Raw genomic sequence first — 24,488 nt, forward strand, 5'->3', positions numbered from 1 at the left:
GTATAGAAGCAGGCGTTACTTTGCTGAAGTCCATGATATACAATGAACCAAAAGCTTAATTTGCTATAATCGGCTGAAACAGGTCGAATCTGTATGATGCAACAAGCAGCATGCGACATGCACCGCCCGCCCTCCCACTGCTAACCATGCAAAAAATCCATAGTGGTGGGGTTTTTAAAAAACAACCAGAAATTTTACGCGGACGAAGTCGCGGGCAACTGCTAGTCTAAATATTATATAAAAGGATTGACTGACTGACTAATCTATACAACTCAAACTACTGGACGGATCGTGCTGAAATTTGGCATGCAGATAGCTATTGGTACTGATTCTGAGCACAACTAAATTTTAGAGCATTCGCACCCTCTTTTTACTAATATAATATGAAAAGGACAGACACAGTTTGACAGTTTTAAGTTTAATTTAGAGCTGTCAAACCTCGTGACTTTAGCTTCCAGTCGCGAACGTATCGTTTAATTTGTAGAGTACACTAAAATTTAGAGCGTTTAAATGTATAATTCATGTTCCGTCATTTTTTAGCAATAATGAAAAGAAGAGGATGCAGATACTCTAAATTTAGTTTAGCGAAAAACAACAGAATCAGCGCCATTATGAAGTAGCATCCGCTAAGAAAGGATATTTGAAAATTCAACCCCTAAAGGGGTGAAATAGGGGTTTGAAATTTGTGTAGTCCACGCGGACGAAGTCGCGAGTTTTTAAGACCAGTGCGCCCTACCCCTTACAACAACGGCTGACTCCCCATTAGTTTCTATTCGGGTTTAATCCCCACATACCGGGTGTCAGTCAAGGCGTTTAAATCTCAATCAAGCCTTAAAAAGCATCCGTGATCGTGAGATTTGGTTATGATATCCTAAAGAAATCATAGCTACAACTGTACACTGTATGTAACTGTATGTTACACTATACTTTGAAATTGTGATAGCCTAGTGGTTAGGACATCTGTCTTCTAATCGGAGGTCGGGGGTTCGATCTCGGGCACGCACCTCTTGTAACTTTTCGGAGTTATTTGCGTTTTAAGTAATTAAATATCACTTGCTTTAACGGTGAAGGAAAACATCGTGAGGAAACTTGCATGACGTCTATCGCTTGATGAAGAACTTACGAGTATATAGGCGAGTCGTGGCCTTGCTTGTACCAGATGACCAGCCCCATTCTGTCGTCGGGCAAAGCAGGTGTGACGTCACAGGGCAGCTCCACGGTGCCCCCTGTTGGCGCGTGGAAGGATTCTATGGCCGCTGTAACAAAAAATAGTACAATTAAAGAAAGGTAGGTAGGTACTTATAAACAAAATACATGCCATGTTCTCAAAGGTGTGAAGTCTGTCAGTCCGCACTTGGCCAGCGTGGTGGATTGTGGCCAAACCTTTCTCATACTGAGAAGAGACACGTGCTCTGTAGTTAGCCGACTATGGGTTGATCGTGATGACGATGATAAACATTTTCTTAAACTACGGATGCCAGATACTGTTATGTATTGGTCTTATAGAAAGAGCGAGTCTTCCGTACGTGATAAACAGTCACCTTTTTAACCGACTTCCAAAAAGGAGAAGGTTCTCAATTCGACTATTTATTACAATCGTAATTGTTGCGATTGGCTGAATTTATGGCATTCTTGTTGCAAAAATGCATTGTAGCCAATAGTGAGCAAGCGTCAACCAATCGGAGATCATCGTGACATCCGTGGCGTGAGGAATGGTCACATTGTAGCTGTCATTTTACCGCAATCGAGCAGCAGAGGTTATTGGGATCGTGACATTGTAGCTGTCATTCTACCGCAATCGAGCAGCAGAGGTTATTGGGATCGTGACATTGTAGCTGTCATTCTACCGCAATCGAGCAGCAGAGGTTATTGGGATCGTGACATTGTAGCTGTCATTCTACCGCAATCGAGCCTGTATTATTGGGAGGTCGTTGCCGATCATTTGTATTCTAATTCCCTAGTAAAATGACCGCACCTGGGTTTTATTGCTTTAAAATAACTTCATTGCATAGAAATGTTCTAAACAAACCTCGTGTCCCGGAGTTGCTTGATAGTTTTTATCGCTGTATTTACATTTATACGGGTTTAAAGTTGCCCGTAATGCCCGTAAAAGTGTAATTTACTGGGTCGATGTTTGCATTATCTAGTTAAATTGTTACTTACTTATGCTCGCCCCGTCAAAGTTTCGATTTAAATTTCTATTATTTCGTTTTAATTTATGCCTACGAGGTACGTGTATTAAATATGATTTTTCAGTGTTGCAAGTTCTACAATTTTAATTTTTAACAATCATAATATCTTATTTAAAAGTTTAAAAAAAAGTACTAAAAATAAATTAAATAAAAATCTAAAACCTCGCCGAGACCACCGAAGCGAGGCATTGTACCCAATATGCTGGCAGCATTACCTCTTTGGATGGCCAAACTAATTCTTTGATTGGTCCCCATGGCCCCAAAGTCTCCACACCAAAAGGCACGAATATAATCATAATTAGATTAGTTTATAATATATAACTAAGTAATTTTTTAATTCAGTTATGCCTACAGCGATTTCCGATTTAATGAAACTGCAATTTTGAACTTTATAGTGTGACGTTGTAAATTTTGAACTACTAATTAGCGTTTCGCTTTTAATAAAAAATCTATTTTGTTCAAAGTATGTTGGTGCCACCTAGCATCAAGGTGCAGAACTACGCGTGGGTCGATGTTCAGAGTTCATTCGAGCCACAATAGATGGCGTTTGCTTCGTTGTCAATTGTCGTAAAAATAAAACAAAATAATTAAATAAAACCATAATATCATTTGTTTATTGTTAAGTCATTAACAAAACGGTTCTTATAATATATCCTTAGGTTCCGCAAATATTCAAAAATGAATTGGCTTCATGATCAAACTAACACAGAGCGGCCACACTCGGGTTGCGTCAGGCAACACCGATTGGTGAGATTTAGAATTTTCTCTGGAGTCAACATGTGAAGACGAATTTTTTTCGTTCCAGGAAAATCTCACTCTTTTTCGCCCATGGCTTCGCCTGGGAAAATACAATAGTTATAAATTTTAGTCATCCTAACGTATTTCGATGTTTCATCAGTTATGGTGAGTGAAAAATCAAGTAATGTGGATTCGACAAAATGGCGGTTTGGTTAGAGAAAATCCTAATTTTATGATTTCATTCCAGTTCCAGTTATTTTATCTTCCCAAATAAATGAGGATAATGGGTTGTGGGTGGACTTCTGAAAACCATTGGTGGCCAGGAATTCAATAGGTGAGTTGTGTTTGATCGGGAAAATTCCACGTGTCGAAATTTTCACACAGCACAAATTATAATCTTGTTTTTCTTTGTTACAGGGTTTACGTTTACGTTTACGTTTACGTTTTACGTTTAGCTTCCGTTTTCCGTTTGCGTTTTCGGTTTTCGTATTTATTTCTTTTGCACATTCACGTTGACAACTTAATTGCTATGGATAAGACTTGGTGAAAATCTTTGTAATGAAACATTTCGGTTGTGAAGAATCAAATAAATTGAGTTTTGGATCTTGGCCGATGCCGTCCAGCTACCTTGCAGTCTTCGCACCTACAAGTAAGCAAATGTTTGTATCCTGCAACAGTTTAGTGAACCTTCTTAGTGTATGTGTACAGTAAGAACCCTGTCTTTACTACTGAGCTTTTATTTTGAAACAATTTTATGAATTTTACTGTGTCATTGTCTATTCCATGCCAATGGCATCTTAAATTTAAAACATAGATCTTATGTACTATCTACCTAAGTCATTCTAATGTATCTAAATTAAGTCTTGGCATTAAGCTAGAATAACTAAGCATTATTAGCCATCATTCTGTATTAAGCGACCCCGGTAAAAGTTACATTAAAAACAATTTTGCCTAACATCTAGCAAATTTCATTTATAACACCTCATATGCATTACAAGGGAGTCGACGGCTAGCTTCTATTCTTTACTAGGTAGATAGATCAAGTAAAGTAAATTAAAATTATTTTTTTTTTCCTCTAATCTTTGTAAGGTGGTAGATTATTCCGTATCCGGGTATATTTCTATTCCGCCCGATTTACCACCCTTACAAATGGCGCCCGAACGTTTTTTTATATAGTTATTTCAGTATATTTTGAGAAATTTTGTGAATTTTATGAAATGTACTCCGCTGATTGTACAATTTTCTAAGTAGTGACACATTGCAAAGAGCACTAAGCTGTTTTTATGGTTAACTAACTAAATAATAACTAATAGTTAGAAATTTTGTTTGATAGTTTAAGTAATTTTCTGAGTATAGTCCAACAGTGGTTGTTTCTTATTTAATTAACACATTATAAATGGTGTTTATGCCGTTCAATTATGTTATTTGACTTACCTTGGAGGTGTATAAGTGAATGTTTGCCTTCAGTTTAGTAATAAACATTGCTTAACTGAGTTGTTGTTGGGTATTGCTTTCAATAGTAAGTACATCTTATGTTTGAAAATTCCGGTAACTTAGTATAATTAAAGTTTTGAAACGCTATGTGCTGTTAACTAGTTACACACATACATTTATAAATACTAAGAGTTACAACTTGTGAAACTAAATATATAAACTATATTCAGAGATTACATTAAGTTCAAGTATGAAGTTATGAACAATTTTTTTTGTCAGTGACTTGATACTTCATTATTTTGTTGAAATTTTGTTTAGAGCTGTGTTAAGGTTATGATGAAAGCTACTTCACACACAAAACATGTTAAGTTTAATTGAATGCTGGTAGTTTAAAGTGACATTTAGAAACAGATTTTGTTGTATTTTAGGTTATGTGTTAAAAGTGTAAAGTAACAGTCATCAAACCATTGCACAATCTCTTTGTTTTTTTTTAAAGATAATATGCTATTCAGAGTTCATTGCAACTTTGTTGCCTGTTTACTTTTGTAATTGTAAAGGTTGTAACACACTGTGTACTCATAAAGGTGATACTGCACCTTACAATCATTTATTCAATTTTGGGAAGTTTATTTTGTTACATTTTGTTTACTATAGTAATAATATGTGCTTGTATTATTAACAATATTTTGGAATAGGAACATAATTGATAAAATAGTTAGGATAGACTTAAGAATATTGTTTTTGTTGTGTATTTTGCTTGTGTATATTTAATAGTTTAAATAACTTCTTTTGTGTTTGTGTTTAACCAATTTGTATAAGGCTAAACATAGACAGTTACACAAGCTCGATATTTTGTTAAATGTGTTTTGACTTAACACAATGGAACAGACTTTTGCCCAGTTTCATTCACTTTTGAAGGACGAATTGTGTTATGAGGTATCCATTCGTTCCGAAACTCCAGCACCTACAGTGCTAGGTTTAAAGAAACAGTTAAAACAATTAATTCAGGAAATTCCTTCTGAATCAATTTTAGAGACGGATTTCACTTCTGAAAGTGAGTTAGGGGTTATTACTAAAAAACTTCAAGACTTAGAAGATTTATTAAAAAAGTGTTCTGACACTAAAGATAGACATGCCCTCTGTAGGTCTAAAGCTTTAGCTTCACATTTGTACTTTAGAATTTTAAGAATACAGTGTTCCGAACTCAGCTTAATAAGTAGGAAGAGTGAATTACATACAAAGTTGCAGAGTTTAATTTCCAGATTAGATGCTGACAATGAGTCGTCTCACGACGAATCACTGGATTCCGAGAGTACCGCCGTTGACTGCACTGGTGATAAAAATGTTGCCAAGTGGAAGTTAAATTTCAACGGACAGGGTGATCCGCGCAGTTTCATCGAACGCGTTGAGGAATATAAAAGATCTTATGGCGTTTCAGATGGAAAATTATTTGTTTCTGCATTTCATCTTTTTACAGGCCGAGCATTGTTATGGTACAGAGGCAACAAATGTCAAGTTTCGTCATGGTCAGAATTGAAAACTTTATTTTTAGAGGAATTTGATGCAGTAGATTATGACTACAGGTTGCTAGGTGAAATTCGAGCAAGAACACAAGGCTCTGAAGAACCTGTGTCTATCTATTTCGCTATAATGTTTTGCATGTTTTCAAGGTTGTCAACACCACTTTCCGAAGAACAAAAGTTACAAATTTTATTACATAATATTCGCCCTTTTTACTCAGAACAATTAGCTCTTGTTGACATTAAGTCTGTCGCAATGTTGAAGGAAAAGTGTCGCAAACTAGAGGCTGCGAGGCAGCGTTCCGCCTTATTTTCTGAGCCTACTAACAGTAAGGCAACTTTAAGTTCAGAGTTTGCTTACAAACAAGTGACAAAACAGATAAACACACTTTCAGTCACACCTGCACCTAAGGTTGATACAAGTAAAGGCACTGATTTTTCGAAAACAAATAAACAACTATGTTACAAGTGCGGCAAGGGTAACCATTCCTTTAAATTTTGCAGGACAGTTCCGAAATTTATTAGATGTTTTTCGTGTGGACGTCAGAACTTTACAGTAAAGACATGTCCAAGTTGTAGTAAAAAGGCGATTAGTAAACCCGCTCCGGACAAAAATTCAAAAAACTAATTAGTAAGAACTGTGCAGAGACACAAGTAAAGAACTTGGTCATTAACAACAAAACATCCCTTTTACCTGACACAGTTCTGTATTCAGTGGATAAACGAGACTTTAGGCCACATTTAAAGGTTTTTGTTGACGGTTTTGAGATTACAGGTTTACTAGATTCCGGTGCTTGCGCGTCAATTTTGGGTAACCAGGCGCACAAGGTTTTTTTGAGATTCGGTTATAAATTGCATAGCAGTATTGATACCACATTTTCAGTGGCAAATGGAGACAAACTTGATTGCATGGGTTATATGTTTATTCCGATTACTTATAATTCCGTAACTCACATAATAAAATTTTTTGTAGTACCCTCTATAATAGCGGATGTTATTTTTGGCTGTGACTTTTGGAAAACATTTCAGTTAGCCCCTGGCATTTTTGATAATTTAGAATTAATTAAGGCACCTTCTCAATTTTACAATATTTGTGCGATTGATAATAAACAAATTCATACCATCACTTCTTTTGAAAACTTATCATCTCAACAGAAAGAATTAGCCCAGTCTGTAGTAAATAAATTTTTAGATATTTCTTCAGAGAAAATTGGATTGGGTAGAACAAAATTAATTGAACATGTTATTGACACCGGTGATGCCTTGCCAATAAAAATAAAACAATATCCACTTTCTCCCGAAAAGAAGGAAGCTTTAAGTAAAGAGTTAGATAGGATGCTGGAAATGGACGTAGTTACTCCGAGTGAAAGCCCTTGGAATAACCCAGCAATTTTAGTGAAAAAGGCAAATGGAGACTGGAGATTTTGCCTAGATTGCAGGAAATTAAATTCAGTGACAAAGGGGGATTCATACTCAATACCGTACATTCCACAAATTCTAGATAGCTTGAAAGAGGCAAGGTTTTTATCATCGATTGATTTAAGTTCAAGTTTCTGGCAAATTCCGTTAGCTAACGACTCTCAGGAAAAAACCAGTTTTACAGTTCCTGGTAGAGGGTTATTCAAATTTAAAGTCATGCCGTTTGGCCTATGCGGTGCACCAGCACGACAGCAGAGGTTAATGGACCAGTTATTTAATCAAAATTTTTGTAGTGATATTGAAAATGGAATAGTATTTTGTTATATAGATGATATTGTTATTTGTTCTGCTGATTTTGAAACCCATTTAATTTTATTAAACAGAGTTCTGGATAAACTAAAAATGGCTCAACTATCCATAAATTTTGATAAATGTAATTTTTTTCGAAACTCTTTGAAATATTTAGGGTATATAGTGGATGAATTTGGTTTACGCACAGATCCTGGAAAAGTTGCCGCAGTTTTGAACTTTCCGACCCCAAAAACTGCACAGGAGGTAAAGATTTTCCTAGGCACTTGTTCTTGGTACAGGCGCTTTATTAGGAATTTTTCAACCATCGCTGCACCACTCAATAGACTAACGAGTAAAGGAAAGAACGCACCTAAATTTGAGTGGAGCGAACAGGCAGAGGTAGCATTTAATACATTGAAGAATGCGTTGGTAACCGCACCTGTTCTTGCGGTACCGAATTTTGAAAAACCATTCAAAATACATTGTGATGCGTCTGCATATGGTGTTGGCGGTATGCTAACGCAAGAAACCGATGGTTGCGATCATCCCATTGCGTATGTCAGTAGGAGCCTAAATAAAAACGAAAGGAATTACAGCGCGACGGAACGCGAGGCTCTAGCTGTGATTTTTGCAGTGGAGAAATTTCAGGCTTATTTTGGTTCCAAGCCAGTCACAATTATCACAGACCATGCATCCCTAAAGTGGTTCTTAAATTTAGAAAATCCCTCAGGACGACTCGCCAGATGGGGTTGTAGATTATCACAGTATAATTTTGTTATCGAACATAGGAAGGGTTGTGATAATGTAGTTCCGGATACCTTGTCGAGACTCATACACGTAGATGTAGTTGGTGATCGTAATGATAACTCTAGTCAACAAGTTTTGGTAGATGACTGGTATGACAAAACATTTAATGGCTGTAAAATCAATCCAGCAAATTTTCCGAATTTTTGTATTTTGAACGATAAACTATATCGTTACAGTAAATGTAAATACCAGCTTCTCAGTGAGTTCGACTGGAAAGAGGTAGTCCACAAGAACGACATCCTTAGAATTATGCAACAAAACCATGCAGACGCAACTGCAGGTCATTTTGGTGTGTTCAAAACTCATCGCAGATTATCCCTCAGATATTTTTGGCGTGGTATGTATAAGGACGTGGTTGAGTACGTTAAGAATTGTGATACTTGCTCTGCGTATAAACACACGACATCAGCCACTCCAGGTCTGCTTGGGAAGCCTAAAGTCTGCGAGAGACCTTTTCAGGTCATTTCGGCTGATTTAGTCGGACCTTTGCCTAGGTCTAAATCAGGATTTACATTTCTTTTTGTGGTGACGTGTTGTTTTTCGAAATATACAATGTTGTTTCCGTTACGGCGTGCCACAGGTGCCGCTGTTGTTAAAGCGCTAGAGAATTTTGTATTTTTGAACCATAGTGTTCCAGAGACTGTGATTGTGGACAATGGGTCCCAATTTACAGGATCTGAATTCCGTAATCTCATTAAGCGTTATAATATTCCGAAATTACACTACACACCACTGTACACTCCGCAAGTTAACCTTGTTGAGAGGTACAATAAGGTTGTTATGACTGCTGTAGCCGCTTTTGTGAAAGATAACCACAGGTCCTGGGACGAAAACCTGTACAAGGTCCAGTTCGCCATAAACAGTGCGGTTAATGAATCCACTGGATTCTCCCCGTTCTTCCTTGTCCACGCTAGAGAACCGGTCTTAAATGGTTCCTTCTATAAGGACACGGATAAGGAGTACGAGGCCGGAATTCCAAGGGAGGAATACGCAGGAAAGTTTGGAAATTTGGAGGACATATTTGGTCAGGTTAGGAGAAATTTGTTTCAGGCTCATGCAGAGTATGCAACGCATTACAACTTAAGGCGTAGGTCTGCAAGCTATTCTGTTGGGGACATAGTGTGGAAAAAGACCTATCCACAAAGCGACGCTACAAATTTTTTCGCAGCTAAGCTGGCACCTAAGTATGAAAAGTGCAGGGTTGTCAAGGTTTTGTCACCTTTGGTTTACGAACTAGTTAGAGTAGCTGACAACCACCCAATAGGCACTTGGCATATTAAGGATATTAAGAAGTAGATATTTGCCATTACTTAGTTTGGTCTAAACTGTTTGAATATTTAAGTTATCAATATTCAATTAGGAATTTGTATGAGTGTAGTGATGTTCTGAGTTAACAGTTACATTACCATGGTTCAGTTGAGGATGAATGTAGTGGATGTATGTAGGGATGAATATGTGATGATTGGAATGCTTGTGGTAGACCAACCGGTTGAGAAAGTAAAAATGCAAATATCGTACTTTGGGGATAACGAAAAGGGGGGGTTTTGTGTTTTGTTTTCGTTTTCCTTCTAGATAATGGATCATTTCTGTTATTTTTCCGATTCTGTTCCGAGATCTATTTTCTAGGAGAGTTATTTCGTTTTTTTTTTTTTTTCTAATATTCCGATTTTGATTCGGTTTTATTTTTCCGAATGGGATAGAGAACGGTTGCCATATCAGATGGACCCGTTCACAACCAGTTTTTCCGTATTTGTTGAGTAACAAATATTAAGATGGTAGTTTAAAAGAGTGAACCACCGTAGGCCTAGACGCATTCTATCAGTCAGCTGAAGAATGATGACAAGATGTTTCCACTCAAGTGTCTTAGACACCATGAAGTTTTTTTTTGTATATATTCTTTTTAGAAGTTAGGGTTGTGTAGTTAAGTATAATGTATAAAACCTTACACTGTTTTCAGTATATTTATTTTGTTGGACAATTTTCCTTGTTAGTAGTAGATGTGCGTTCACGCGTAACTTCTGTGTTTTTTTTGTTTGTTTCAGGCAAATTGTTAGTAGTTGTTGGATGACGCTGAGGGCAGCGTGGTTCAACCTGTTGAACCTTTTCGTAGGAGGGGAAGTATTGTGACGTTGTAAATTTTGAACTACTAATTAGCGTTTCGCTTTTAATAAAAAATCTATTTTGTTCAAAGTATGTTGGTGCCACCTAGCATCAAGGTGCAGAACTACGCGTGGGTCGATGTTCAGAGTTCATTCGAGCCACAATAGATGGCGTTTGCTTCGTTGTCAATTGTCGTAAAAATAAAACAAAATAATTAAATAAAACCATAATATCATTTGTTTATTGTTAAGTCATTAACAAAACGGTTCTTATAATATATCCTTAGGTTCCGCAAATATTCAAAAATGAATTGGCTTCATGATCAAACTAACACAGAGCGGCCACACTCGGGTTGCGTCAGGCAACACCGATTGGTGAGATTTAGAATTTTCTCTGGAGTCAACATGTGAAGACGAATTTTTTTCGTTCCAGGAAAATCTCACTCTTTTTCGCCCATGGCTTCGCCTGGGAAAATACAATAGTTATAAATTTTAGTCATCCTAACGTATTTCGATGTTTCATCAGTTATGGTGAGTGAAAAATCAAGTAATGTGGATTCGACAAAATGGCGGTTTGGTTAGAGAAAATCCTAATTTTATGATTTCATTCCAGTTCCAGTTATTTTATCTTCCCAAATAAATGAGGATAATGGGTTGTGGGTGGACTTCTGAAAACCATTGGTGGCCAGGAGTTCAATAGGTGAGTTGTGTTTGATCGGGAAAATTCCACGTGTCGAAATTTTCACACAGCACAAATTATAATCTTGTTTTTCTTTGTTACAGGGTTTACGTTTACGTTTACGTTTACGTTTTACGTTTAGCTTCCGTTTTCCGTTTGCGTTTTCGGTTTTCGTATTTATTTCTTTTGCACATTCACGTTGACAACTTAATTGCTATGGATAAGACTTGGTGAAAATCTTTGTAATGAAACATTTCGGTTGTGAAGAATCAAATAAATTGAGTTTTGGATCTTGGCCGATGCCGTCCAGCTACCTTGCAGTCTTCGCACCTACAAGTAAGCAAATGTTTGTATCCTGCAACAGTTTAGTGAACCTTCTTAGTGTATGTGTACAGTAAGAACCCTGTCTTTACTACTGAGCTTTTATTTTGAAACAATTTTATGAATTTTACTGTGTCATTGTCTATTCCATGCCAATGGCATCTTAAATTTAAAACATAGATCTTATGTACTATCTACCTAAGTCATTCTAATGTATCTAAATTAAGTCTTGGCATTAAGCTAGAATAACTAAGCATTATTAGCCATCATTCTGTATTAAGCGACCCCGGTAAAAGTTACATTAAAAACAATTTTGCCTAACATCTAGCAAATTTCATTTATAACACCTCATATGCATTACAAGGGAGTCGACGGCTAGCTTCTATTCTTTACTAGGTAGATAGATCAAGTAAAGTAAATTAAAATTATTTTTTTTTTCCTCTAATCTTTGTAAGGTGGTAGATTATTCCGTATCCGGGTATATTTCTATTCCGCCCGATTTACCACCCTTACAATAGAAGACTACGATTTTCTTTAAAAATACTTAATCTTACTTTATAACAACTTATAAGTACTTAATATAAGAAGTAATTGTGGTGTAAAATGTTCACTTTCATTAAGTCGAAATAAAATAAAAACTAAAAATAATAATTTAATTAAATTAGTTAACAAAATCTATTGGAGAGTTTTGAAAAAACCCGCTATAAAAAACAATCTTTATAGACTGAGTTTTTTTTTTAATATTCTAACACTTCACTTTCAATTTTAACACGCGGTGTGTGCGTACCCTTGAGCGTCACGTTTTCAAAAAGCTAAAGTACCTACTTAAGTATAAATTAATATTGTTTTATCCGTTCAAAGGCTACCCTTTTTCCTTGAACCACAGAACCTAGGGTTGCCATCTCTTTTCAGATTTTTGAAACAGTTTCAGAATATTTTATAATAATTTTGAAAGTAATAGTACAGTTTTAATTGAGTAGTGAATATAAAAATATTTGTCAGTAGCTGATAGTAGATTTAGGTTTTTAAAAATCCCTCGTAAAAAGTAAAAACTCTTTGATTTTCCGGGATAAAAAGTAGCCTATGTCACTCTCCAGGGTCTTTAACTATACCCATGCAAAAAGTCACGTCAATCGGTTGCTTCGTTGCGACGTGATTGAAGGACAAACCAACACACCAACAGATAAACACACTTTCGCATTTATAATATGGGGGATTTATAATTTGAGGTTTCTTCGGGTAACTAAAAGTTTACTTGGACTATTGAAAATAATGTGTGTGCAGCTCAGCATCATTTATGCTGTAGATAGCAATAATTTAAATAGCCTACGTGTGACAACCCTATCACCAACCCTTTAGACACGCCGTTAAACCGAAATTGATTATAAAAAGCCGATAAAATCTTAGTCACTACAGTCAGGCGACACGCTATGCCTACATTATAGGTACTTCGCCGCTTTAAGTACCACAGGGTGATATTTTGAGATGGGTCATTAAGTTGAAAGTCTATAATAATTACACTAGATACTTACTACTTGGAACTCATGATCAACCCATCGCTTGCTATTATTTTAACTCTATGTTCAACAGTCAAAAGTACGGTTCACCTTTCCAATAAGGACTAAAATCGTACCTACTTTGGACATGACAGTTTACACATGAAGTTAAAATGGCGAGTGAGATTTCATTTTGTACGCATTATAGCTTCCATCTACACGTCTTTCATTCTAAAGTGCCGTTTCTATTTTTTTATTAGAACGAAAAAAACATTCGAATTTGAATTTAATAAAAAAGAAACAATGACCGTCGTCGGTTCGCTAATTAAGCAAATTAAAAAAAAGAGTGACACGTCGTCGCGTCGAACCTTCACATCGCTTCAACAATTCAACATACATTACTTACGATATGAATGAGCGCTTTTGTTGAATGCTTTTATAAGCGAAAATTTTGTTGTGTCGTAGTGATGTCGCGAGCGTGATTAATTACGATTACGTGCTCAAAATAAACTACATATTTTTATCGATAAAATTTTCTTTTCGTCGAGGCAACGAGAGTTGAATTGTCATCATTATGAACATCAACCTATCTACATTACTGAGCACAGGTCTCCTCTCAGAATGAGAATGGTTTGGACTTTGGTCATAGTCTACCAAGCTGGCCAAGAGTGGATTGGAAGATATCACACACCTTTGAGAACATTATGAGAATTCTCAAGCATGCAGGTTTTTGCACGTTTTCTTTCACCGTTAAAGCAAGTGATATTTAATTGCTTAAAACGCACATAACTTCGAAAATTTCCTAGTATTTTCCTAGAGGTATATTAAGTCAGAAATGAGGAGATCCGTAGGAGAACTAGAGTAACCGACATAGCTCAACAGGTTGCGAAGCTGAAGTGGCAATGGGCAGGGCACATAGTTCGTACAACCGATAGACGTTGGGGTCTCAAGGTGCTGGAATGGTGACGGTGGACTAGGTGGACGGACGACATTAGACGAGTCGCAGGGAGCCGCTGGATTCAGGCGGCGCAAGACCGTGGCGTGGAAGTCCCTACAAAAGATCTATGTCCAGCAGTGGACGTCTATCGGTTGATGATGATGATGATGATATTAAGTACTTTTTCTAAAATATATTAAAAAAATGTAAGTTTACAGTCGCATAAAATTATCCATGACCCATTCCAAAAATTCACTCTATGATAACAATGTGTTTAGCTTCAAAAGACCTCCGGCTTTTTCGAAAGTAATTTCTGAACACAATCGAACCTCGCCCCACGGCAATTCTCAACGCCTGCGCGTAAATGCGCCACGAAAATTACACGCTTTTATTAATAGACCTCAAACGTATAGTTCCCGACAGGTCGAGATGGCAATCGGGATGGGGACGCCCCGCACACCCGCACGCCACCCGCGTTGTCCCTCACTGGGTTACAGCAGGGGCTGTGCAGGTGTGCGGGGCTTCCCCACCCCGATTGCTATCTCGACCTGTCGGGAACTATACCTACCTGATTTTTGAAAACCTTTTTTCTAAAAAGCAGCTGACTCCAAAAAGTCAAAGCCATTTATTCAAAATAGGTATCATTGTCATCATTGAAAGTCACGCTGTTCAAAGCATCCTTATACTCGGCAAGCTTGTGGTTTCAGTACACGCAAAGGGCTTACAATGCGCTGCGAGTCCAATATAATAATGCGTTCAGGATTTTGTTGCGGCAACCTCGGTTCTGTAGTGCATCAGCTATGTTTGCTGAGGCGCGGACAGATGGCTTCGATGCCATCTGGCGCAAGAAAACAGCATCACTATTGTCCAGAGTCCGAGGAAGCAGCAACGGGATCCTGCGCATGATAGCGCACAAAATGGATAGTCCTCTGATGGGGAAACTCGTGCAGAGGACTAAATCCCTTTTAGTTATTAAGTACTAACATAGTGATCAAGTATTTTGTTAGTAACTCCTTAGTGTTTAAGTATTAACATAGTGATTAAGTATATTGTTACTAACACATAATGGATCAATTGTTGTCCGATTTAGTATTATAACTCTATGGATTTAATAAATAAATTGAAATTGTGCACTTTTTGCTTGTCAAATATTAAATTACTTGTAACAGAATTGATGTACAGTCAGCAACAAAACTAGGTTTGCACCCGCCCATAGTCGCTTGTACTGGCGGGTGCGAAACTAGCTTTGTTGCTGACTGTACCTAATGGTGATACTTAAATAGGTAGGTAAACTAAAACTCAGATTCCCTTGTCTGAGAAAAAGCCTACAAGTCTAAACTTACGGAAATTGGTCGTCTGTGTGAAGGTTTATACCTTATTTGCATAAAATTAGTCCTTTGAGCGAGTTTTTAAATTATGGTGGCGATTTTTAACGCCTTTGTGTTGTAGTTTAAGTAAAGTTACCTATATATAACCGTATAATGCCTGGGAGGTATTTTCAAAGGACAATTCTTAGTGACCCTATAAACTTATTTCAATACATACTTGAGGCCAAGTTGTACATTATTTTGATTTTTGATTTTCAACGCTTGCGTATTATTTAAAGTTCATTTAAAACACCTTCTTTGTGTACGGTAGAGGAAAAATAACTTTGGATTTTTAATGAAATTTCTATACAATAGAGGCCGAAGGCAAGTTTTAACGCCTGTTTTCAAATAAGCTTTTGAAATTCCGTTTCTATAAATAAGAATTTAATTTAATCTTTACTGGTTTAGATTAGATTTTGTAGTTTGGAGTAAAATATACTTAATAGCGGTATTATAATAATTTAAAGGGCAATAATTTGTACTTGGGTTTTATTACTTTTGTAACTACTTCACCTATTTAGTTTAATTAGAGAAGTCTTACTGCCGCACTCAGAGTCGCTTAATTGTTACTTAAGTTTAGTTAAAACGAGACAGAGCTATAGGTAACTCTCACATAAATCTGTCTCGTTTTAACTCAATCTTAAGTAACGATTAGCAACTCTGAGTGCGGCTGTTAATACCTAGCTAAATGGTTTTTAAGCTAAATGGGTTGAAATTATGTTAGAAGTGAAAAAAATCAGAACCTATAGTATTAAGTTCCTCGAAGTTTTTCTAATTCCACACTTCCACATCCATACTAATATTATAAATGCGAAAGTGTGTTTGTCTGTCTGTCTGCTAGCCTTTTACGGCCGATACGTTCAACCGACTTGACTAATAGTAGGTACAGTTGCAAATAAACGTATGAATACAATGGTAATGATTCTGAGCACACCTAAATTTTAGAGTGTCCGCATCCTCTTCTTACTAATGTAATATGAAAAAGACAGACACAGTTTGACAATTTTAAATTTAACCTAGTGCTGTCAAACCGCGTGACATTAGCTGCCAGTCGCGTGGGCGCGTTTGGAACCCTCGTAGCTTTAGTTTTAAGTTTGCGTAATAATTATCACCACTATATTATCTTACAAACCCAACATCTGACTATCAAAAAGACTTGACTTTGAGTCTCGAGCCTATTGTTAAAATTTGTAGCGTGCACTAAAATTTAGAGCATTTAAATGTAAAATTCATATTTTGGTCTTTTTTTGGCAATTTTAAAGAGAAAAGGTTGCAGATACTCTAAATTTAGTTTAGAGAAAGACAACGGAATCGGCGCCATTATGCATGCAAAGTCGCGGATATCTACGTGTTCGTAACCTATTCACAGGTAAAGCCATTGTGACGGCGACTCCATATTTTATTCGAATGTACGTTGGCTAACATCCAAATCAATACAATATTTTCATTGTAAAGGCAGGATTGTTATAAAAATTTTGCAGTTTCACAAAAAGGCCTGAGGATTGGTTAGGAATGCCATTGTACAAGTTTACGATCGAGCGGACGGTCCTAATCGATTACTTAGTTTAGTGATGCGCGTTGACAAGGATTTTTGTATCGATATCGATATTTAAAGCATTTATTGCCCAGTGGATAAGACTTAGCATCGGCATCCTATATGGGCAGTCCAAGGTTCGATTAGTGATGCGCGTTATTTAAAGCGTTGATTGATAAGTGGATAAGACTTAGCTTCGGCCTCCTATACGGGGAGTCCGAGGTTCGATTCCCAGCACGTACAGTTCTTGCAATTCACGTAGGCAGGCGAACTTATGGTTATGTCGTATACTTATTTTCATCGATAAAATATAAACAATTAGGTACGTAGCACAACCCTAGCCGGAGAAAAAGGTTGTAGTTAAATGAAAAAAAAGTTCAACGCCAGGTGTTCCCAATCTGATCCAGAATCAACATTTAACAAAGAGGCCGTTCATAATCCCGAAAGTTCTCTGAATCTTAGATAATCGAGCCGGGAATCGAACCAGTCATTATTGTGGAATAATAACGAAGTTTGACGCCGGTTCAAAAGAAAATAAAAAATCTATTGAAATTTTGGTTGGATTGACGATTTTAACGTGCATAATATTTTTTGGTTTTAATCAAAATAGATTTAAAGTTTTATACGTACCTATATTATGTACATGTATCTATTTTTCAAAAAAATTAATATTTTGTAATGTATCTTTTATAACTTTTACCTAATCTAATCTTAATCAGTACCTTATCAGTTCCCTTATTATAAATGCGAAAGTGTGTTTGTTTGTTGGTTTGTTGGTTTAATGGTTTATTCGTTTGTTGGTTTGTCCTTCAATCACGTCGCAACGGTGCAACGGATTGACATGATTTTTGCATAGGTATAGATAAAGACCTGCAGAGTGACATAGGCTACTTTTTATCCCGGAAAATAAAAGAGTTCCCACGGGATTTTTTAAAAACCTAATTCCACGCAGACGAAGTCGCGGGCATCAGCTAGTCTATTATAAATGCGAAAGTGTGTTTGTTTGTTGGTTTGTCCTTCAATCACGTCGCAACGGAGCAACGGATCGACGAGATTTTCTGCATGGGTATAGTTGAAGACCTGGAGAGAGACATAGGCTTTTTATCCCGGAAAGTCAAAGAGTTCCCACGGGATTTATAAAACCCTAATTCCACGCGAACGACGTCACGGGCTAGTAATTAAAATATATTAATGGAAAAAGTGAATGACTGACTGATCTATTCAACGCACAGCTCAAACTACTGGACCGAACGGGCTGAAATTTGGCATGCAAACTGCAGAGGCATCCGCTAAGAAAGGGTTTTTGAAAATTCAACTCCTAAGGGACTGAAATAGGGGTTTCAAATTTGTGTAGTCCACGCGGACGAAGTCGCGAGCATAAGCTAGTCTTAGATAAATCTACACCGAAACGAGAATCGAACCAGTCATTTATACTATTGTGGAATATTAACGAGGTGCCTTTGACGCCGCGTTCGGTGAAAAAAACCGGCCAAGTGTGAATCAGGCTCGCGCAACGAGGGTTCCGCAATACGTCGTATTTTTTCGACATTTTGCATGATAACTCAAAAACTATGATGCATAAAAATAAATAAAAATCTGTTTTAGAATGCACAGGTAAAGCCCTTTCATATGATACCCCTTTTGATAAATAGTTATCTTACTAGTTGAAAACACTAATTATTAGTTCATGACCACAATTTAATTTTTTTTGTGTGATGTAAATTCACGGTTTTCATATTTTCCCCCTAATATCTGCTATAAGACCTACCTACCTGCCGAATTTCATGATTCTAGGTCAACGGGAAGTACCCAGTTTTCTTGACAGACCGACAGACAGACAGACGGGCAACAAAGTGATCCTATAAGGGTTCCGTTTTTCCTTTTGAGGTACGGAACCCTAAAAAAGAATGCGCGAGCGATCTATAGAGGTACCAAATGTGAAGTTTTAGATTTATAGGTTCGTATTTTTCTAGTTAGTTAAAAGTTTGGGTTTCGTTACGAGTTTTATTCAAAAGGAAATGAGGACGGACAAGGGAATAAATAAAAAACGTCGATAGTTTTGTGGTTTTGTTAGAAGGTACACTTAATTAAAAGGTTTTTTTTTAATATTACAATAAAACTTAAAGCTAGCCTTATCTAATTACTATATAAATTATGACCGCGTGGAATGGTGCCAAGAATACTGGCTGCATTTCCGCGCTGGACAGCCAGGCTGATCCGTTGCGCAAAAAATGAGCCAGCCCTTCTGTCACCAGATGAGGCTATTAATCGCGGTGAAATGTCTCGTAAAAACTTTTTAGCACTAAGACTCCATGGCCCCAGGGTCTCCACGGCAAACGGCACAAAAATGTAACTCTCTATAAGAGAGGCATACTTGCGCCGCTTGCCGTTTTCAGCTGTTTCTGCTGCGGCTCCCGGTCTTGATGCTGTCTTCCTGATATGACACTGTTGCGTCCCACATTAGCGCCCGTCCCCGTTCCCAGGGAACCAGAGTCAATCCATCAGGTCTCTTGCCATCATCCCGACTAATCCCTGCCGGCTCAATGAGCGCAGGAATATTTATGGTGGCAAGAGCTCTTTTAATTGTATCGTTAAGAGAGCCATGCCTAAACAGCCTACCAGAGCTCCTTTAGCAAGAGAGTCCGTGGATTCCAAATTTATCAACCTATTATTAAAAGGTTGTACAAAATATATTCATCTCTATATAGTAGGATCTAAAATTAATAAAAGAATAAAAAGTTGTTTTATTACATTTGACCTGCAGCTCGTTCCAGCAACGCACAAGACTGCAATTAATACTATTTTATACAAATGGCATAATCTTGTACCTATATTCAATATTTGAAAAGAGCAACCGCCTAGTTTCTTGCTGGTTCTTCTCGGTAGGAAAGGCATTCCGAACCAGTGGTAGATGCATCCGACTATTCGAAAGTACTTGTAAAAGTTTATTCGAATAAAAAAGATTTTTATTTTATTTTATTTTTATTTTACAGGATTAGCTTATGCTCGCGACTTCATCCGCGTGGACTACAAAAATTTCAAACCCCTATTTCGAATTTTCAAAAACCTTTCTTAGCTGACTGATTGATCTATCAACGCACTGCTCAAACTACTCGATAGATCGGGCTGAAACTTGGCATGCAGATAGCTGTAATGGCGTAGGCATCCGCTAAGAAAGGGTTTTTGAAAATCTGAGGGGGTGAAATAGGGGTTTGAAAGTGTAGTCCACGCGGAAAAAGTTGCGAGCATAAGCTGGTAAATAAATAAATAAAAGAACCTAAAATTAATGAAAGAATTAAAAAAAAATATTACAGGATAGAGAGAGGTTGTGGGTAGGTATAAATTAATTATGTATCCATAGAACATAATATAAGGCGCCACTACATAATAGATTGTTGACGTCAGTGTAATATGACGTCAAATGAGAATTAGCTCGTAACTAAAAGGACCTCCTATTACAACCATCGGAACAAAATATCCTTGGTACACTGGAGTCTGTAGACAAAGGCTTAAAAGTAGGTATACCATGGCGCCGGCCGACTCTGTTGTCTTTCTCTTAAGAGTCTAAGCTAAACTTAGAGTATCTGTATCATTTTCTTTTCAATATTGCAAAAAAAGGACGGAACATAAATTTTACATTTAAAGACTCTAAAGAGTGCACGCTACAAAAAACAATAGTCTCGCGACTGGTAGTTTTAATTTTAATTTAAATTATTAGTTTTAATTTAAATTTAAAACTGTCGCACTCGCACTGTGTCTGTCCTTTTCATATTACATTAATAAGAAGAGGATGCGAATACTCTAAAAATCAGTCCCATTATAGGACATATGTATTATGATTGTCGTACCCTACGAATAAGGGCACTGTTACAAAAGGCCTACTCTTCAGGAGGAGCATTTTTGTGTTTTATTTTAATACTAATGAACATGTATGCAATCTTAAAATTTGCAATGTTGGTAAAGGGTTTTAGGGTTATTATAAAGGGGCTTATAAGGTTTTTCTTCAATTGCAAGCATTAAAATTGTCCCTCAGGTCTTAATTCCACGGAACCGAATCGTTTCTATGGGGACATAAGAGCGGTTATGGCCTTTTTAATCGGAAAATGCGGTCGTAAGACTATTAAAGGTTTTTATGAAAACAGTCACAAATATCACAGCGGCTGTATTCTAGTTGAGTTGTGCTAACCTATAAAGTGCCACATAAGTTATGAAAATAAGTTTTCAAACGATAATTTCTAAGCAATAAAATCATTTTTTCCAAACTTTTATGAGTTTGAATGATGTGAAATGAGAGTAGATTTCAAAGCAGCAAAAAAGAGCCTCAACGGCAGTTACACCCTTATTCGTAGGAAACGACAAGGCGTCAGCACATAATAGATCGTTGACGTCAGTCTAATATCAAATGAGAGCTAGTAATTCCGCATATCCTCGCGCTGTGTCGACGAGCGAGCGAGAGTTTTAATGAAATTCTTAAAAAGACATGTCTTTGAATTAATCTTACTCATAGTTTTAATTCTAGCTGTATGCGTGTGAAAGGGAAAAGGAAATATTTCAAAATACATAGAGCTACCAGAGTCCATTCATCGACTTATTTATCTCTAAATTCCAATCACCTACCCATCAGTACCCATATTATAAATGTGAAAGTGTGTTTGTTAGTTGGTTTGCCCTTCAATCACGTTGCAACGGAGCAACGATTCGACTTGACTTTTTGCATGGGTATAGTTAGAGACCTAGAAAGTGACCTAGGCTACTTTTTAGCCCGGGAAATTAAAGAGTTCCCGCGGGATTTTTAAAAACCTAAGTCGACGCGTACGAAGTCGCGCGCATCAGCTAGTAATCATTATAAATGCGCAAAGTATTTGTTTGTTCGTTTATTGGTTTGTGCTATGAGGTCACAACGGAGCAACAAGTCGACTTTTCCTTTTGGCGAAAGACAGAAAATTATATGACGAGATTAGAGAAGACAAGAAGAAGATGGAGGTATGAATACTGGCTTGTGCAACCCACTTTTTAGGGTTCCGTACCTCAAATGGAAAAACGGAACCCTTATAGGATCTTTGTTGTCTGTCTGTTAAGAAACCTACAGGGTACTTCCCGTTGACCTAGAATCATGAAATTTGGCAGGTAGGTAGGTCTTATAGCAGCCATTAAGGGAAAAATCTGAAAACCGTGAATTTGTGGTTGAATCAAACAAAAAAAAAATTTAATTGTGGTCATGAACTAATAATTAGTATTTTCAATTTTCAAAGTAAGATAACTATATCAAATGGAATATCATATGAAAGGGATTTACCTGTGCATTCTAAAACAGATTTTTATTTATTTTTATGCATCGTAGTTTTTGAATTATCGTGCAAAATGTCGAAAAAATACGACTGCAGTACGGAACCCTCAGTGCGTGAACGTGACTCGCACTTGGCCGGTTTTTTATTGGTGATCAAAGTTTAACGGCAAGCGTTTAACGCGTAATTTTAATCACCTGTCCTGCAACTGGACTTTAGTAAAGCTGTAAGTGGCCGCACAATTGTCAAGTAATTGCAATAACAAATGCAATAAATCTCGAGCAATTGCATAGCGACACTCGGGTCGCGCGGAAAGTGAAGACGACACTTGTAAATTGATATCATGACCATTTATGACGGCTGGTTATTGGCTTGTTAATGTTTGCAATGCCAGACTGTATACCTACTTTTAGTAATAATAATAATAATTTATTTATTTATGACAAGTTTAATTTATTTAATACCATGATACCCCACTTGATATTTTAATAAATACATTAAAAATATGAATGAATAACAACAATAGAAATGTATATACATACAGAAAAACTTATCACTAAAAAATTTATATTTACAAAAAATATTAATATTATTTATTTAAATAACTCAGTACAGTTCAACTCTTTGGAATCCTGACCCCTAAACTAGGAAATCCCGTGTCTTAGGGGCCAGTGCAAACCAAACATAGAATATGAATAGTTAATAATTTACAACTATTTAAAATAAATAAAAATAATAGTGGTATTATTTTTATTATAAAGACCGATTGATTATTTCTAATAGTATGGGTTTTATACGTAATTTCCCTTCAGCGTCCGCAATTCCCCCATCGTCCCCTACCTACGCCAAGACAATATCAATGCTCGCTGATAATGAGATGAGCGCATCCGTCGCATCGTCTCCGCGCCTGCCCGCAACATGATCTTGACCACTGAACCGGTCACACATTGCGGTATACCCCTCTCTCGATTGTAAGATATACATCATCATCATCATCAACCAATAGACGTCCACTGCTGGACATAGGCCTCTTGAAGGGACTTCTACACGCCACGTTCTTGCGCCGCCTACCTGGATCCAGCGGCTCCCTGCAACTCGTCTGATGTCGTCCGTCCACCTAGTGGGGGGTCTTCCAACGCTGCGTCTTCCGGTGCGAGGTCGCCATTCCAGCACCTTGGGACCCCAACGTCTATCGGTTGTACGAACTATGTTGTGCCCTGCCCATTGCCACTTCAGCTTTGCAACCCGTATTAGAAACATATATCAATGATTACAGGATAACATTTTCTTATCAACACAACAACGCACTCGCGGCTTTTGTCAACAAAACCCCTATTTTACCCCCTTAGGAGATCAGTTTTCAATATTCCTCTCTCAGTGGATGTCTACATCATAATATAGCTAACTGCACAACAAATTTCAGCCTGATCCATCCAGTAGTTTGAGCTGTGCGTTGATAGGTTGATAGATCAGTCGGTAAGTCAGTCAGCCACCTTTTCCTTTTATATACCTACTAGCTGATCCCCGCGACTACGCCCGCGTAAATTTAGGTTTTTAAAGATCCCGTATGTCACTCAGGAATAATGTAGCTTTCTACTGGTGAAAGAATTTTTAAAATCGGTTCAGTAGTTCCAAAGATTACCCCCTACAAACAAACTTAACGACATTACCTCTTTATATAATAGTATAGATGTATTTAGATTAAAGAAGCTGTAGTCCATTCCAAAACAAAAACTAAGTATACGACATTAAATAAAGAAAGATATATTTACAACATAAATAAAATCTACCCTTCCGTATAAAGCCCTGTAGAAATCCAATAGCTGTTTAAGCAATTCGTCGTTTTTATTGCAGATACCCGGACGTGAGGGATCGCTTCATATATCATGAACTAGCTTATGCTCGCGACTTCGTCCGCGTGGACTACAAAATTTCAAAACCCTATTTCACCCCCTTAGGAGTTGAATTTTCAAAAATCCTTTCTTAGCGGATGCCTACGTCATAATATCTGCATGCCAAATTTCAGCCCGATCCGTCCAGTAGTTTGAGCTGTGCGTTGATAGATCAGTCAGTCAGTCAGTCAGTCATTCAGTCAGTCAGTCAGTCACCTTTTCCTTTTATATATATAGATTCATGACACTTTATCGAATGTATCATAGTTTTAAAAGCACACCAAATGGATTGATACATTACTACAAAGGTAACTAGCTGATGCCCACAACTTCGTTCGCTTGGATATACCCGGAGATTAAAATTACGTGGGAACTGTTTGATTTTCCGGGATATGCAAATTTCTCTTTTCCAAATTTCAGCAAAATCCGTCCAGTAGTTTTTGCGTGAAAGAGTGCCTAATACCTACACACACACAC

At 37.1% G+C, this 24,488-nt stretch overlaps 1 pseudogene; it reads right to left on the reverse strand.

Annotated features, from left to right (window-relative positions):
• LOC117993964 (uncharacterized) overlaps positions 1 to 24,488 on the reverse strand; it is a 184,655-nt pseudogene that overhangs the window by 39,445 nt on the left and 120,722 nt on the right.

Source organism: Maniola hyperantus, chromosome 25 (genome assembly GCF_902806685.2).
Source record: "Maniola hyperantus chromosome 25, iAphHyp1.2, whole genome shotgun sequence".
Lineage (NCBI taxonomy): Eukaryota > Metazoa > Arthropoda > Insecta > Lepidoptera > Nymphalidae > Maniola > Maniola hyperantus.